The following is a 15,652-nucleotide window of genomic DNA, read 5'->3' as shown; positions in this document are numbered from 1 at the left end:
ATAGACATTCATTCATAGAATGGTGTTAAAGTTATTTTTTAAAATGTATTTGCTATTGAAAGCCGTTGCTATCCTCTGCACTGGCGGTTCTGGCGTTTGAATCGATGTAGCAAGAGCCAGATGATTAACCCACTTGCCTAGATGACTTTGGCTACGTGGTTTCAAGATTTAGAAGGAGGCAGCCGCGTACAGATACAACATAATTATTACATTTCCAAATAATGTTTTTTAAAAATTGACAATATTTCGTGAATGTCTTAAAGGGGTGGTACACCTTCAAACAACTAATTGTTTTCAGATAGATCAACAAAAATAACGACTTTTCCAATTACTTTCTATTTTCTATGTTTCACTGTTTTTCTGATATTGAAGTGTAAAGTGTAATTTTTAACCTAAAGCAGCTCTGGGAGGGGGGGAGTCGCTGACCCTGTAAACAGTTCTAACCTGATACATTTAGGGGCAGATTTATCAAGGGTCGAAGTTTGGATACTTCGACCATTGTATAGGATACTACGACTTCGAATCAAAGTAAAATCGTTCGAATATTCGACCATTTGATAATCAAAGTATTGTCTCTTTAAAAGAACTTTGATTACAATACTTCGCCAAATTAAACCTGCCGAAGTGCTATGTTAGCCTATGGGGACCTTCTAGAGCATTTTTCTAAGGTTTTGGAAGTCGTAGTAAAATCATTCGATCAGTCGCTGAAATCCTTAGAATCGTTCGTTTTGAAAGATTTTTACTTCGACCGCAGGATACCCAAATTGATGAAAAATGTTCGACTTCGATATTCGAAGTAGAAGTATTCTAATGCGACGGTCGAATTGCGAAGTATTTTTAACTTCGATATTCGACCCTTGATAAATCTGCCCCTTAATTTATACATTTCTTATTTTTGTCCCTGCTGAGCAGATTCTTTGGGTTTCATTACAGGCAGCTGTTGAAATTGATACAATAGTTGCTAATATTCCACAGATACTGCTGAGAAATGTATTACCAGAGACAGAGCCATTCAACTTTAAACTTTGATTTTGGAAAAACAGTAAAAAATAAACAATGGAAAGTAATTGAAAAAAGTCTGGGGAACAATCTGAAAAAAAATGAACTGAAAAAGTGTTTGGAAGGGGAACAACCCCTTTAATGTATTTTAGACAGAATCACATTTTCTTTCATTATGTAAAATAAAATTTTTACATTTACATTCCCTTTTTTTAAGGTTTGTATCCTATGTTAAAATTGGATGCAGCAAGATTAATTAAGATTCCTGATGTATATGTCAATTAGTATTTATTTTTCTGTAAAGTTCCACCAATACAGCTTACACGGCAGAATTTTATTATTAAAAGCGGGTGCTGCCATGCTACTTACTGCTTATCTCTCTGAAGGTAAAAATCATACATTTTCAACCCTTGGTTTTGTGCTATGTAAGGAACATGGTTAATATTGATTTAAATTACAGAACACTACAGTTTTGGGGGGAAAATACAATTTGATGTGGCAAGTCAGGCCTTGAAAAAAAACATGAAAGTAGCAAAATTTGAATATAGGTTTAAATGTAATACAGGTATGGGACCTGTTATCCAGAATGATCGGGACCTGGGGTTTTCCAGGTAACAGATCTTTCTGTAATTTGGATCGTTATACCTTAAATCTGCTAGAATATCATGAAAACATTAAATAACCCAATAGGATGATTCGTCTTTCAATAAAGATTAATTTTATTTTAGTTTGGATCAAGTACAAAGTACTGTTTTATTATTACAGGGAAAAAAATAATTATTTTTTGAAAGATGGATTATTTGGATAATTCCATAATTCAGAGCTTTCTAGATAACTGGTTTCCAGATATGGGATCCCATAACTGTATTGAATAAAAGGGTACAGCACCTCCAGTGACCACATTTGTTTTAGTTCCAAAGTATGTATAGTAATACAGAGACATAGATCACTGTACACAGGAGCCATTGCTTACCTCTTTGTGTTTACTTTGACAACTCACAGTAACCTCATTCAAAGACTCCAGTAAAACAGTGCCCTCCACTGGCCCCAATATGATAAAAAAATGACTTAGTTGTGCAATAAGTTTTAAATGAAGCAATGGGAGTAGCCTTGTATTATGCAAAACGTAATCATTATAATGTCACTTAAATGGAACAGAAACTTCAGAATTAAACATCTTTGTGGCAAGGGAATACACCATTAAAATCAACACAAGTCATTTATGTGCTTCGTTTTAATATTGTTGGTATAATGTGCATTTAGACATGACTTGGGGCAGCTGGGAAATTGACAATATGTCTAGCCCCATGTCAGATTTCAAAATTGAATATAAAAAAATCTGTTTGCTCTTTTGAGAAATGGATTTCAGTGCAGAATTCTGCTGGAGCAGCACTATTAACTGATTCATTTTGAAAAAAAAGTTTTTTTCCCATGACAGTATCCCTTTAATGTGTGTGCCACCAAATACTTAAATAATTTACATAAACAAAGATGCATACAATCATTTATCCTGTCTATATAATCTCATTAAATCTTAACTCAGCTATATGTTTATATGTATGTGTATTTTATTTATCTTTGACTACTTGCGTTTATTGCACTGAATAATGTTACAGCGTGTTTATTATTTAGACTGTTGAAAGTAAATGTGAAACATTGCAAGTGAATAAATAAATATAAGATTATATCACATATTAAGTAAAGTTATAAATAAAGACAAGAGGAGGATTTTCCATTGCCTGTAGCATTTCTAGTCTTAGTGGGTGGGTGATGTGCAGACACAAATGGCAGGGTAATTAATTTTGTATTTTACAATGATGGGGTATTGGCCCCAAGGGCCAAGATTAAATCAGATACAGTGATAGTGCTACAAGAACAATTCTAAAGATATGTAGTGGTAGGAGACAAAGGTTTATACTATGCTAAAGTACAGGTATGGGATCTGTTATCTGGAACCCACTATCCAGAAAGATCTGAATTAAAGCCTGTCTCCCACAGACTCCATTTTATCCAAATAATACAAATTTTAAAATGATTTCTTTTTTCTTTGTAATAATAAAAAAGTACCTTTTACTTGATGCAAATTAAGATATAATTAATCCTTATTGGAAGCAAAACCAGCCTATTGGGTTTATTTGATGTTTACATGATTTTCTAGTAGACGTCAGGGGTTATTTGTCAAGATCCGAAAATATCTCATTTATTTCTGAAATATACTCCAGCCAAATACATTACAGTATATGATTTTTTTTTCTTTTTCATAATACAAGTAATAATGCTGTCTTTGATATTTATAAACTGTATTGTACATCCATGTTAATGGTAAAAATATGATTGTGGATTTTTTTATTATAATAAGAATTTCTCATTTTATTATTATTATTATTAATAATAATAATAATAATAACATATATTTTTGGAGTGCCAACATACTTCACAGAAAATTGTAATGCTCTGTAGATTTTATTTCTAAAATTAGTAGCACACTGTATTAATGTATATTTTTATTTATATAGTGCTACTTGTGGACGCAGCACTATACAGCAGGACAATAAATTAATTAAACAAACAGAGGGTCATTGCAGTAATAAATAAATACAAATAAATCCAATGAACAATTCCATTAAAGATTCCCTAGAGAGGGAGTTTTCAATCTAAATACTGTCCCATCCATATCTTTTTTTATTTAGTACAACTTTTAAGAGCTCCATTGTTTGCATACGTTGTACCTCTTTGCCTTGCTTCTCTTTAATTGCCAAAAAATGGCATGTGTAATGTTATAACCATATAACTAAAAATGATTAATAAGCCTAAACTGAAAGCTATGCACTGTTTAAATGGTACAAAATTCTTTACTCCAGTTTGTTTTTCTTTTCCACCCCTCCTCCAAAATGTCTTTTATGCCAAATAAGATTAACTAACAGTGTTTCCACCAAATGAACCCCATTATCAAGTTAAATGGAGTAAATAATGAGAAAACGTTGAAGCAACTTTATATTATTTTGATGGAGCTGTGTGCTGTCTAAAATGTTGTCTAACAAAAGAAAAAAAAGAAAATTAGCAGCTTCCAGTGCGGGTATGGGATCCATTATCCAGAAACCCACTATCCAGCAAGCTCTGAATTATGGAATGACTGTCTCCCATAGACTCCATTTTATCGAAATAATCCAAATTTTTAAAAATGATTTCCTTTATCTCTGTAGTAATAAAACAGTAGCTTGTACTTGATCTAAACTGAGATAGAATTAATCATTATTGGAAGCAAAACCAGCCTATTGGATTTATTTAAAGGATTTTCTAGTAGACTTAAGGAATTAAGATCCAAATTACGGAAATATCTATATCTATAAAGCTGCAGGTCCCGAGCATTCTGGATAACAGGTCCCATACCTGTATACAGCAATTAAAATCTTTTAATGGTTAGGAAGTTATGTATAAATATAATTGCCTTTGGAACCCGTTTTGCTTTGTCCCTTTTTGCTTTACTGTTGTTCATAAACAATGTATCAGAAGTCAGCTTTCCTCCAGCAAAGACTCTACTTCCCACAATGCTTTCCGTGCTTATTTACAGAGCTGGGTTCTGCTTTATGGTTTTTGAAAGACTAAATCAGCAGTGCCAAGAATCAAAAGAAATAGAAAGACAGATAATGCTTTCAATGGCAGTTATTTACGTAAGAGATCCGTTATCCAGAAAGCTCCAGATTAGGGGAAAGCCATCTTCCAAATAATTCCAGTTTTGAAAACGATTTCCTTTTTCTCTATAATGATAAAACTGTACCTTGTACTTGATCCCAATTAAGATATAATTAATCTTTCTTGGAGGTAAAATGATCCTGTTGGTTTTAATTGATGTTTAAGTAATTATTTTAGTAGACAAAGTATGGCGATCCAAATTTCAGAAAGATACCTTATCCGGAAAGCCCCAGTCCCGAACATTATGGAAAACAGGCCCCTTATCTGTTATACTTTTAAAATTATGAAAACGGTGTAATGGATGTTAGCTGGAAAGTAACTTAGAATTACGTTTTACCATCCCTTCAACGTTTTATCAACCAATAACATTTGCACAAAGCATGAGTGTAACGTTAGTTTGCGCTGAATAATAAAAAAGCATGTATACCCCAAATCCACAATTTATAGTTTTAACTTCCCTTTAAATATTAATTTTAATTTGTTATGTTACAGGTAAGTGAACCAAATGATCATCTGCCGTGGAATGTTAATATAAAGGGTTAAGAAAGAATCTACTGCATATGTGAATGGGTGCAGCCTTTTCATCTTCATATTCAGGTACATATCATGATATGACATACGTGCCGTCAGATTCATGTGTTTCTAGATATTTCCCCCTATATCAGATCTACTGATATGTCAGTTTCCTTACATATATGCATGAACATTATCCAGATCTGATGATTTTTCAATATAGAATACATACACCTACTCACCTGTATGTCTTGCCCATTAACAGTATGTTGCAACTAGGATTATATATGTATAACATGGGTATATACATATGTATTCTGCCTATGCACCAGCAGCTCTGTTACAGGTAACTCTGGGCTAATATAATCAGCATATATAACAAGCATGCCTGCCACCGATTGCATATTTTAGCCCAATACTAAGCACCAATGAAAAATATGTCCTGCATTCCAGAACTGAAATTTTTCTATAGTAGCACAGTAAAGGGGATTATATTAACCATCACTCATCGCTTATACAACACAAGCAGTGTTACATATACTGAGCAGACATTTAGGGGGTTATTTACTAAAATCTGAATTTTTCTGATTTAAAAAAATCCGACGTCCAGAATCCATGATCTACAGTGCTACGCAATATGTTGGCACTATATAAATACATGTTAATAAATACCCTTATTTATAATTTAAAAAAACACAAAGAAATCGGATCAACAAAAACCACAACTTTTTTGGATTGTCGGACGGAAACCAGGTCTTTTTGGGATTGTCGCAGGAAAAATCAGATGTTTTCAGATTTGACCCCCGAAAAGTCAGAATTTTTCGTGAAATCGTAGGAAAAGTTTGGATTATTGTACGAAACCCAGCGCAAACCAGAACATCTTCAAATTGTAAATAGGACCTCTGCCATTGACTTCTACAGGACCTCAACAGGTTGAAGGCATATATTCAGATTGGACTTTTTACAGCCTCTGAGTATATTTAACCTCGAAAAATTATTCCACTAAATATTCGGTTTCGAGTTTTTACCATTCAGACTTTAATAAATAACCCCCAAGGTGTTTGTTCCTGCATCCCACTGTTGTTAATCCTTCATGCATTTTATCGCTGCAGACTGTAGGAACAAACACAGCAAGGATGCAGGATGTGTTCCACCTGTGTTTGGCACCTCAATTCTTTATATAGTGTTTTTAATTGATTATATTTAGATTTTTCGAGTTTTTACCATTCGGACTTTAATAAATAACCCCCTAAAATTAAATAGTTGACAGCAGACATTCATTTAAATAGTTGTGTTTATTGTTTTAGAAACCAGCAACAAAAGGCCATCACACGGAAAGTAGCAGAAAAGTAGTTTGGTAAGTACCTTTTAATATTGATTTCAATGTGCTAACATGCAGGTATTTGTAGAGCTCTTAACTGCAGAGAAGACAGAGATTCTCAAATCTGTCATAACTAAGCAAGCCTGATTGTTATTGTCTGTATGTAAGCAGCAGCAGCACAGATGAGCCAGCAACCAGGCAGGTAATTCTGAAAAATCCACCTGTGCAACTGGTTCACCCACCTGCATTATCAAATATGAATAAGTACCTGAGCTGTGTGTTTTATATATGAGTTTCAGCATTTTTCCTTCCTGCTTGTGTGACTTGCCCTTGCTGGTATTCTGCACAGGTTTCTGTATCATGCCATAAAAAACAAAGGCAGAGTTATCATTGCTTGTTCTAATGCTCATAAAAGAAAAAGGAACACTCAGTCCAGATTCGTCATTCCTTTCTGAAAACTGTCAGACCTTTGCACAGATTTATAAAATAGGCCATACACTACATTAAATCCCAGACCTTACATGGGAAAAAATATTTACCCTACACTTCAAATCTATATCATTTCTTACATCAAGCCACTTTCAAGCCATGTCCTTAAAAATACTGGATAGGGTTTTTTTTATCAGAAATACGGAAACTGGTGGGATGGTCTGATTCTGATGCATGTCCTAAATGCCAAGCTCTAAAAGCAGATATTATCGTTGTTTATGGTCATGTCCGATAATCAAACAGTTTGGGAAACGGTAATTTCCTGTTGCAATAATATGCTACATATTCAGGTTCATTTAACACCTTTATGGGCAATTTTTGGAGACACAACTAATATTTTAAAGGTAGATAGGAAGTTTGCAAATATAATCTCAGCATTAATCAGAAATGCAATGCTACACTGCTTAGCAAATCATCCCCCACCATGTAGACAATGGTTAAGCAAGTAAGCAACTACATTTTGCCTAAATCATCGACTGGCTGGAAGCCTCCCTAAAAAGGGAACGCCAAGTTACAGCTTTCTTTACTAGGTCAAAATATATACAAACACTATCCACTACACACCAGCAGGAAATCTCCTATGTCTTTTGTCTCACCACATTGTATATGTCAGAGGAATTAGCAGGGAGAAACCCAATGACAATAAGAACTTACTACTGGAATCAGTGATGGTTCAGGTGGTCCAATATTTAGAAAGATTCTCGACATCAACAAGTTTTCGGTTTGTGGAGATAGGGTACATCACCGTGCAGCATAAATTGATGGATATGGGGGTAGGCCGGGGGAAACCCATGTGTGTAGGCCAACCTCCTACTATTTGTAACCCTATGTATAACTATTAGATGATATGACCTTCAATTCTGTTTTGTTAGGTGCAAATAAAGACATTAAAAAAAAAAAGGCCATACAGTTGCATTATGTTTGATGTTTTAAAATTTTACCCAGAAATTGGCAGATATGAGGTGTTAAAAAAGGGATATAAGCCATGTCAATACAGTGAAGACAAATCTTAGGCAGTTAAGTGTTTGCCAAACAAGAGAATCACTCATTGTGACACTGGCATTATATTTGTTTACATTCTATGGCTGCCTTTAACACATCCCCAGATCATTTTTTTACTGAGAAAGCACAAAACCATGTGCAGTATCTTGGATTGGAATATCAGCTACTGGTCATTTATAATGTCCCCTTTAATGGGATAAGTACAGAGATTTTTTTTAAAAAAAATGCAGATAATTAATTATTACTGTTGCTTCCTTCTTTCCCTTTGTCTTGATATTAATTTAAGTCAACATACTAAAAGGGTTTCCTAAATTTCCACTTTTTAGCTGGTTGGGTAAATATTACCTTTACATGTAGCAATTTTGTCTTGATAGATCATTACTAGCAAAGCTTAGGTTGTTTTACAAAGCGTGCCTAAATCTTTGCATTGTACATATATAAAGGAGCTCCCATGTACGTTGTTTTGGATGTTGCAATTTCATTGGGCTCCCAAAGAACACCACTGTATATTTGTCAAACATAGAGAACACTGGAGGTCCTTCAGGGGGCCCAAGTTATATAAATGGGGTTTGTTCTTCTTTAACAAACTCTCACTTTTATCTAAGCAGGCTATGAGCAGAACATCATTCTAAATTCATTCACACTAAAACCCCTCCCAATGCACAGTAATGGGAGTATTTAAAACTCAAGCAAGGTCTTTTCAGGTCCTTTGTTTATTCAACCTGAAGAGCTTGAAGACATAGCTGTTTTAACGGGGGAAAAACATATATTTTCATAAGGGACAGTAACTCCATTCATAAATTAAAATCAATGCAACTAAAGGCAGTTATATTAAACTTCCACATTATCTTTTAAGACTAAGCCGAAACCCAAATGTGATGTGTGTGTGTGAAGAACTCAGGATACTTCACGCTGATCGGAAGTTTCAAAGGAAAGCAAGTCAGTACAGGAGTGGAGTTTAGCTGAGTAGGCAAAACATAGAAAATCCTTCCTCCAAAAAGGAGATCAAATGGTGGAATATTTTCAAGATTCATTATGGATGTACTACACACCTACAACATGACTACGTGGATTTTTTTGTCCTTATGTTGTTTTATTACAGTACCTAAAAATAAAACTTCTGTTATTCCTACATAGGAATCAGTAAATGAATCTTCAATCTTGTATCTCTCATCTGCTGATTATCGCTACCTTCTGTTCTGGAAATTATATGTATTCAAGATATAATATATTCAGGAACTATTTGCATTGCTAATTTATTTCTAGCCCCATAAACCTTCCAACACACAATAAAGTTAGTGTCAGTTGACATTAATACTTAGCCATGTTAATGGAATTTGTGTTTTATATTTAGATAGATAGATAGATAGATAGACAGACAGACAGACAGACAGACAGACAGACAGACAGACAGACAGACAGACAGACAGACAGACAGACAGACAGATAGATAGATAGATAGATTGATAGATAGATACAGACAGACAGACAGACAGACAGATTGATAGATAGATACATAGATAGATAGATAGATAGATAGATAGATAGATAGATAGATAGATAGATAGATAGATAGATAGATAGATAGATAGATAGATAGATAGATAGATAGAGAGAGATAGATAGATAGATAGATAGATAGATAGATAGATAGATAGATAGAATGTTAGCGAGAGAGAGATAGATGGTAGAGAGATGATAGATAGATAGATAGAATGACAGAGAGAGATAGATAGATAGATAGATAGATAGATAGATAGATAGATAGATAGATAGATAGATAGATAGATAGATTATATAGTTGTGTTTAATAAAAAAATGTACGGTATATGTTTCAACTTACATACAAATTCAACTTTAGAACAAACCTACAGACCCTATCTTGTACATAACCCAGCGCTATATAAATAAATGATTATGATGCTGATGATAACCCAGGGACTCCCTGTAATTTATTGTTCCACAAGACACATTTTCTATACATTTATGATGTTATGATTTAAATGATTTTATTTGGTCAGCATCAAGCATTCCATCTTCCTCCCTATTTCCAAATGTGTAATCTTCCCCACCCTACAGTGGTAAAACTGCAAATTGTAGAGACAATAAGTCTTTCAGGTAAAGGATCATTAATCTTTACAGTAGACATATCAAGATTATTTATTTTTGTAAGCATGGCAGGGATTCTGTCTAGAATATGAAGTGCACTTTTTTTCTCCAGTACACAAAAAGGACATACAAGGGAGGGAGTCCATACAAGGGTCCATAGAATTAATCAACTCACTTATTACCATAAGCAGGCTAAATGTGGTTGTTTTAAAGGAACAATTCAGTGTAAAAATAAAACAGATGTTATGCAAAATAGATTTTAAAACATCAATATACTAATTTAGCCAAAATGTAATGTATAAAGGCTGGAATGAACAGATGTCTAATGTAATAGCCAGAACACAACTTCCTACTTTGCATATCTCTAACCTGTTAATCAGTCAGCCACTAGAAGGGGACATAACTGTTCAGTTAGTTTGCTTTGATCCTTAGCACAAAGGTCAGATTAAAAAGCAAACTAACTAACTTGTTACGTCCCGTGTGGCCCCCCTTCAAGTCACTCATTGGCTACTGACTGGTAACAAGTTAGAGAGCTGCAAAGCAGGAAGTAGTGTTCTGGCTATTATGTTACACATCCAGTCACTCCAGCCTTTATACACATTCCGTTTTATTTTCACGCTGAACTGCTCCTTTAAAAAGTAGAGGTTATTAAAAACGATATGATCCCTTAGGGTGTTATGTATCAAAGTCCGAATTTATTTCAATATTTTCTGCTACAAACTCCGCTCTGGTTTTTTTTTTACGCTTATTTAGTATTACTTTTTCCCACAAATTTGCTTTTTGGGAAAAAAAATATCTGGTTTTCGCGATTTTTTTTTATTTTTCATCCGATTTCCATGATACTTTCGGATTCCATATGCTTTTTCCCCCAAAAACTCACCCCCCCCCCCAATTCAGGGTATTGCAGGACTTCTCCAATTGACTTATATGCAACCTCGGCAGGTCTGAGATGCCGGATCCTCAGGGTTTAATAAATTCCATTTTTTTGTGATTTGTGATTTTTTAAAAGTCAGATTTTATAAGAGAAAAAAACAACAAAAACATGGATTTTTCATGATTTTTGCATTCGGAATTTCGTAAATAACCCCCTTAAAGTAAACAGCTATCAGAAATTCTGGAAATGTGTTGACTAATAATCTTCCATAATTGTCTTTATGAAATATGTATATTGGCTGATACAGTAGTTAGTTTTAGTAGGGACTGGGTGCTTTCATACAAAACCATAAACCCTTTTCATTTGTTTGTTTCCTTTTAAAAGTAAAAAATGCACTCTAAACACTTTTTTGTTAGGATGTTTATACACCTGGTCAAAGATTTGCACAGCAGGGGAATGAGCAGGTAGGACAGCACCCTATGAAGCAAGTCAGACTACTGACTGTTTTATACTCCTGAAACCATAATTACTTCCTGACCACAAGCACTGCACTACCTGACACTGGGGGCTTTCATGCAAAATCAGATTCCCTAAACAGTGATAAAAATCACACTCGTTTAGAATAGTGCGTTATCTCCTAATTCACTGAACTTTTTGGTGTTAATGTTGCTTGAAAAGGAAATTACCTCCACAAGTGATATTATCACTCTATAGTCACTAACCTTGGTGATATCAACACCAAATAAATTAAGACCACGTCTATACAAGTATGGGATCCATTATCCAGAAATTCAGTGTCCAGAAAACTCCAAATTACGGAAAAGCCATCTCCCATAGTCTCCATTTATCCAAATAATACTTATCTTAAAAAATAATTTCCCTTTTCTCTGTAATAATAAAACAGTACCTTGTACTTGGTCCCAACTAAGATAATTAATCCTTATTAAATGCAAAAGGAGCCTATTGGGTTTAATTAATGTCTAAATGATCTTCTAGTAGATTTAAGGTATGAAGATCCAAATTACACAAAGATGCATTATCTGGAAAACTCCAGGTCCCGAGCATTCTGGATAACAGGTCCCATACCATGTACTTTTCTTAAAAGGGATCAAGCCTTTATTGCACACACTCACATCTATATAGCTATAGATTTTTCAAATAAAACTATTTTTTTTGCATCCTAACTTTAGTGCCCACAATCAGTTTTTTCACTAACAGTGCATTGCAAATAAGGGACAATAACATCTGACTTTTTTTTTGTTGAATTCTAAGAAACAATAACATGAAAGATGTGGAAATATTCTGACCTTACTGGATCTGTGCCACAATAGCTTTAAAAATGCTGAGAAAACAAAATCAGAAACACACAGGGCTCATGAAAGGAGTTTCAGCATATTACCATTTGCCTGAGGGGGTTACCTACCATTTATATAGATGTGTCAGCACTTCTTATGGTGTTTAAACAAATAACAAGTCCTGAAGAATACATCTGCAAATTATACTTAACCATACACTTTAACATGGGCATTACATCAAGTCCAGAAGGGATCCTAAAGAAATCAAGGCCCCTTCTTGTTGTTGTTTCTAGGCAGTAGCAAAAAAAGAATGATTCAGCTTCCAGTCTTCCATCCAAACCCGCTGCAGTTTCCATTCTGTATAACAAAGCAGAAATTAGTCACAAAATGTATTTAATAATTTTTTAAAGTATAAGCATTGTTCTATTTTAAACCATTTAAACCCCCAGTGGCGGGAAACAGGAAGTGGTGACATCATAGTGACGTGTTGTCAAGGTGAATAAACATAATTAATTAAAACATACCAAATAAACTGAAAATTCATAAAGAAAGAATGAAAATACATATATATATATATATATATATATATATATATATATATATATATATATATATACACAACAAGAACATAACCCTGTGTTTTTGTAAGATCTGTCAGTGCAAGCTTCATCCTTCGCTCTATATATATATATATATATATATATATATATATATATATATATATATATATATATATATAAATATATATAAGGTTTGAATGGTAAATTCTAATTTTCAAAAACATTTTTGGTCAAAACTCACAAATTCGAATTTAAAACCACCAACTCGAATTTGAATGTGAGATTTATCACACCTCTACCCTGGAAACAGTTCTGATTCGACTATTCTCCACCTAAAACCTGCCGAGTTCATGTAGAAGTCAATGGCAGAGGTCTCTTGAACTATTTGAAGATGATAATAGTAGTGATAAGCCAAAGTTTCAAAAAAAAACATAGTGTGCGTCAAAAAGTGGAGGGTTTTTTTTGGAGGAAAACTCGGTTTGAATTTGATTTGAGTTTTTGAGTTGGGACTATTCAATCGAATTTTAGACATTCAAATTTTTTCAAAAATAACATACCATTCAAATTCTGAATAAAATCTAATTTATTCAAGTTTTCAATAATTCACATTACTCTAAAATTAAACCTTTGATAAATAAAGGGTTTGTTCACCTTCCAAACACTTTTTTCAATTCAGTTGTTTTTAGATTGTTCCCCAGAAATAAAGACGTTTTCTAATTACTTTCCATTATTTATTTTTTACTGTTTTTTCAAAATCTAAGTATAAAGTTTAATGTCCCTGTCTGTTGAGTCTGGCAGCTCAGTAATTCAGGTGCAGACTCTAAACTGTTACAATTCTACAACATTTAGTTGATACATTTCTCAGCAGCATCTCTGGAGTATTAGCAACTATTGTATCAATTCTAACAGCTGCCTGTAATGAAACCCAGAGATTCTGCTCAGCAGGGACAAAAATAAGAAATGTATCAACTAAATGTATCAATTTAGAACAGTTTACAGGGTCGGCGACCCCCCCTCCCAGGGCTGCTTCAGAAGGTGAAAAAAGACACTTGACACTTCAATATTAGAAAAACAGTCACAAATTGCCAGGGCCCCCCCCCCACATTATAAGAAAATTGGTGGCCAGGGCCCCTTAAACGTCCATGCCTTACCGAAGTCAGCAGTTAGCCCGGCTAATCAAGTAAGTGTGACGTGGCCGGGCCCCCCTTACCCTGGGGGCCCCTACAACTCTCCCCCCTGTCCCCCCCTGATGGCTGCCCTGATTGTAGCACAAGCCAACGAACATATATGTTGGCTTGTGCTTTTGTACTGATAATAAAACTATAGCAAGTGCAGCTCTTTGCTTTGAATACATAAACAAAGCCATTCCACAGACCGTTTTTTGTTCACTAGTAGATCATTTGTTGAAGAGAGTTCGTCCATACACGTACAAATTTATATTGCATCGTACATTAATGTATAATCTTTCATCTCTTTCAGCAAACTATACGATTATATCTGTTCATATAATCGTATGGTAAAATAATCGCCAGACGATCGTTTAATTAATGATACAATCGTTCATCGCAAAACGATAAAATTATACTCGTGTACGGCCACCTTAACTTTGCCTCTCATTGAGATAAAAAAATATAACTATACCAGCCCTACATGCCAAAAGTCAACAGGAATGAGGCAGTTGTAACTCAGGTACCAGAGCAGACTGAAGCTTCAAGTATTTATTTTATTGAGTGCAAAAATATGGACGTACTTCTAAGGTCCTACAGCTTTAAAATATGACTTTTGCATCCAAACTGACCTGAAGATTTAAATTATGAATATTTTATTGATGAAAGCATACAAACCTAATATTAAACCAAGTAAGAAATGCAGCACAGTCCAGAATTTGCTATAGAAAAATAATAAATATTTGCAAATGTATGCAAAAATAAATTCTTTATCAATCTAGTAGTTTACCTGTTGTTTTGCACATTGCCTGACTACTTTATTGTGCTAATGTCTTCTAATTATAGATTACTTCCAGCAAACATCACTCCTGACCTCATCAGGGCAACCAGAGTTTAGATTTAAATTTAGTAGCTGCTACTATGGTTCTTCAAATCACCAGATTTAGACTCCGGGAAACCTAATCCTTTCCCCATGTTTCAAATACAATATGGAAATTTACAGAAAGAAGTGCAAGGCTATGAACAGCCATGCCACAAAACCCTTTTTCAAAACTTAAAACTAAATAAGAACAGATAAAGGAGAATATATTCCAAGTATTTATTTCATAATTACAAAAAACTCATTGGAGTCATTTGTTTTACCAAAATGTTTTTTTTCTTTTTACTTTCAAGATATAAAAACATGTGTGACTCCTGAGCCGAACATTCCTGCATTCCATAGATTTGTTAGCATATAAGTGTGAGATCATATTACATCTTTCTCTGTTTTTCTATTAACTGCAGTGTCGAAGTCCAGGAAATTTCAGCAATGCGAGGGAGAAGACACAGTATCTGTATCAATTTACAGTTTTATTTATCAAAATCCAAAAATATCGCATTCTTTTCTGAAATCTACTCCGACCAAATCCGCACAGGTTTTTTTCCCCAAAAATTCCAGTGTGGGAAAAAAACTGGAAAAAAATTGTACGAAAACTCGAATCATACAAATTTTTCAGATTTTCCTTCCCATAAACTTTGGATTTTTGCTAGAAAACCAAGAAATTATTATTGCATGAAACCCAGCGCAGATCAGGATATCTTTGGGACTTTTCCCATTGACTTATATACGACCTCAGCAGGTCTGAGATGCT

Source organism: Xenopus laevis, chromosome 7S (assembly GCF_017654675.1).
Source record: "Xenopus laevis strain J_2021 chromosome 7S, Xenopus_laevis_v10.1, whole genome shotgun sequence".
Lineage (NCBI taxonomy): Eukaryota > Metazoa > Chordata > Amphibia > Anura > Pipidae > Xenopus > Xenopus laevis.
The sequence above is the reverse complement of the archived record's forward strand: the minus strand, read 5'-3'. Positions refer to the sequence as shown.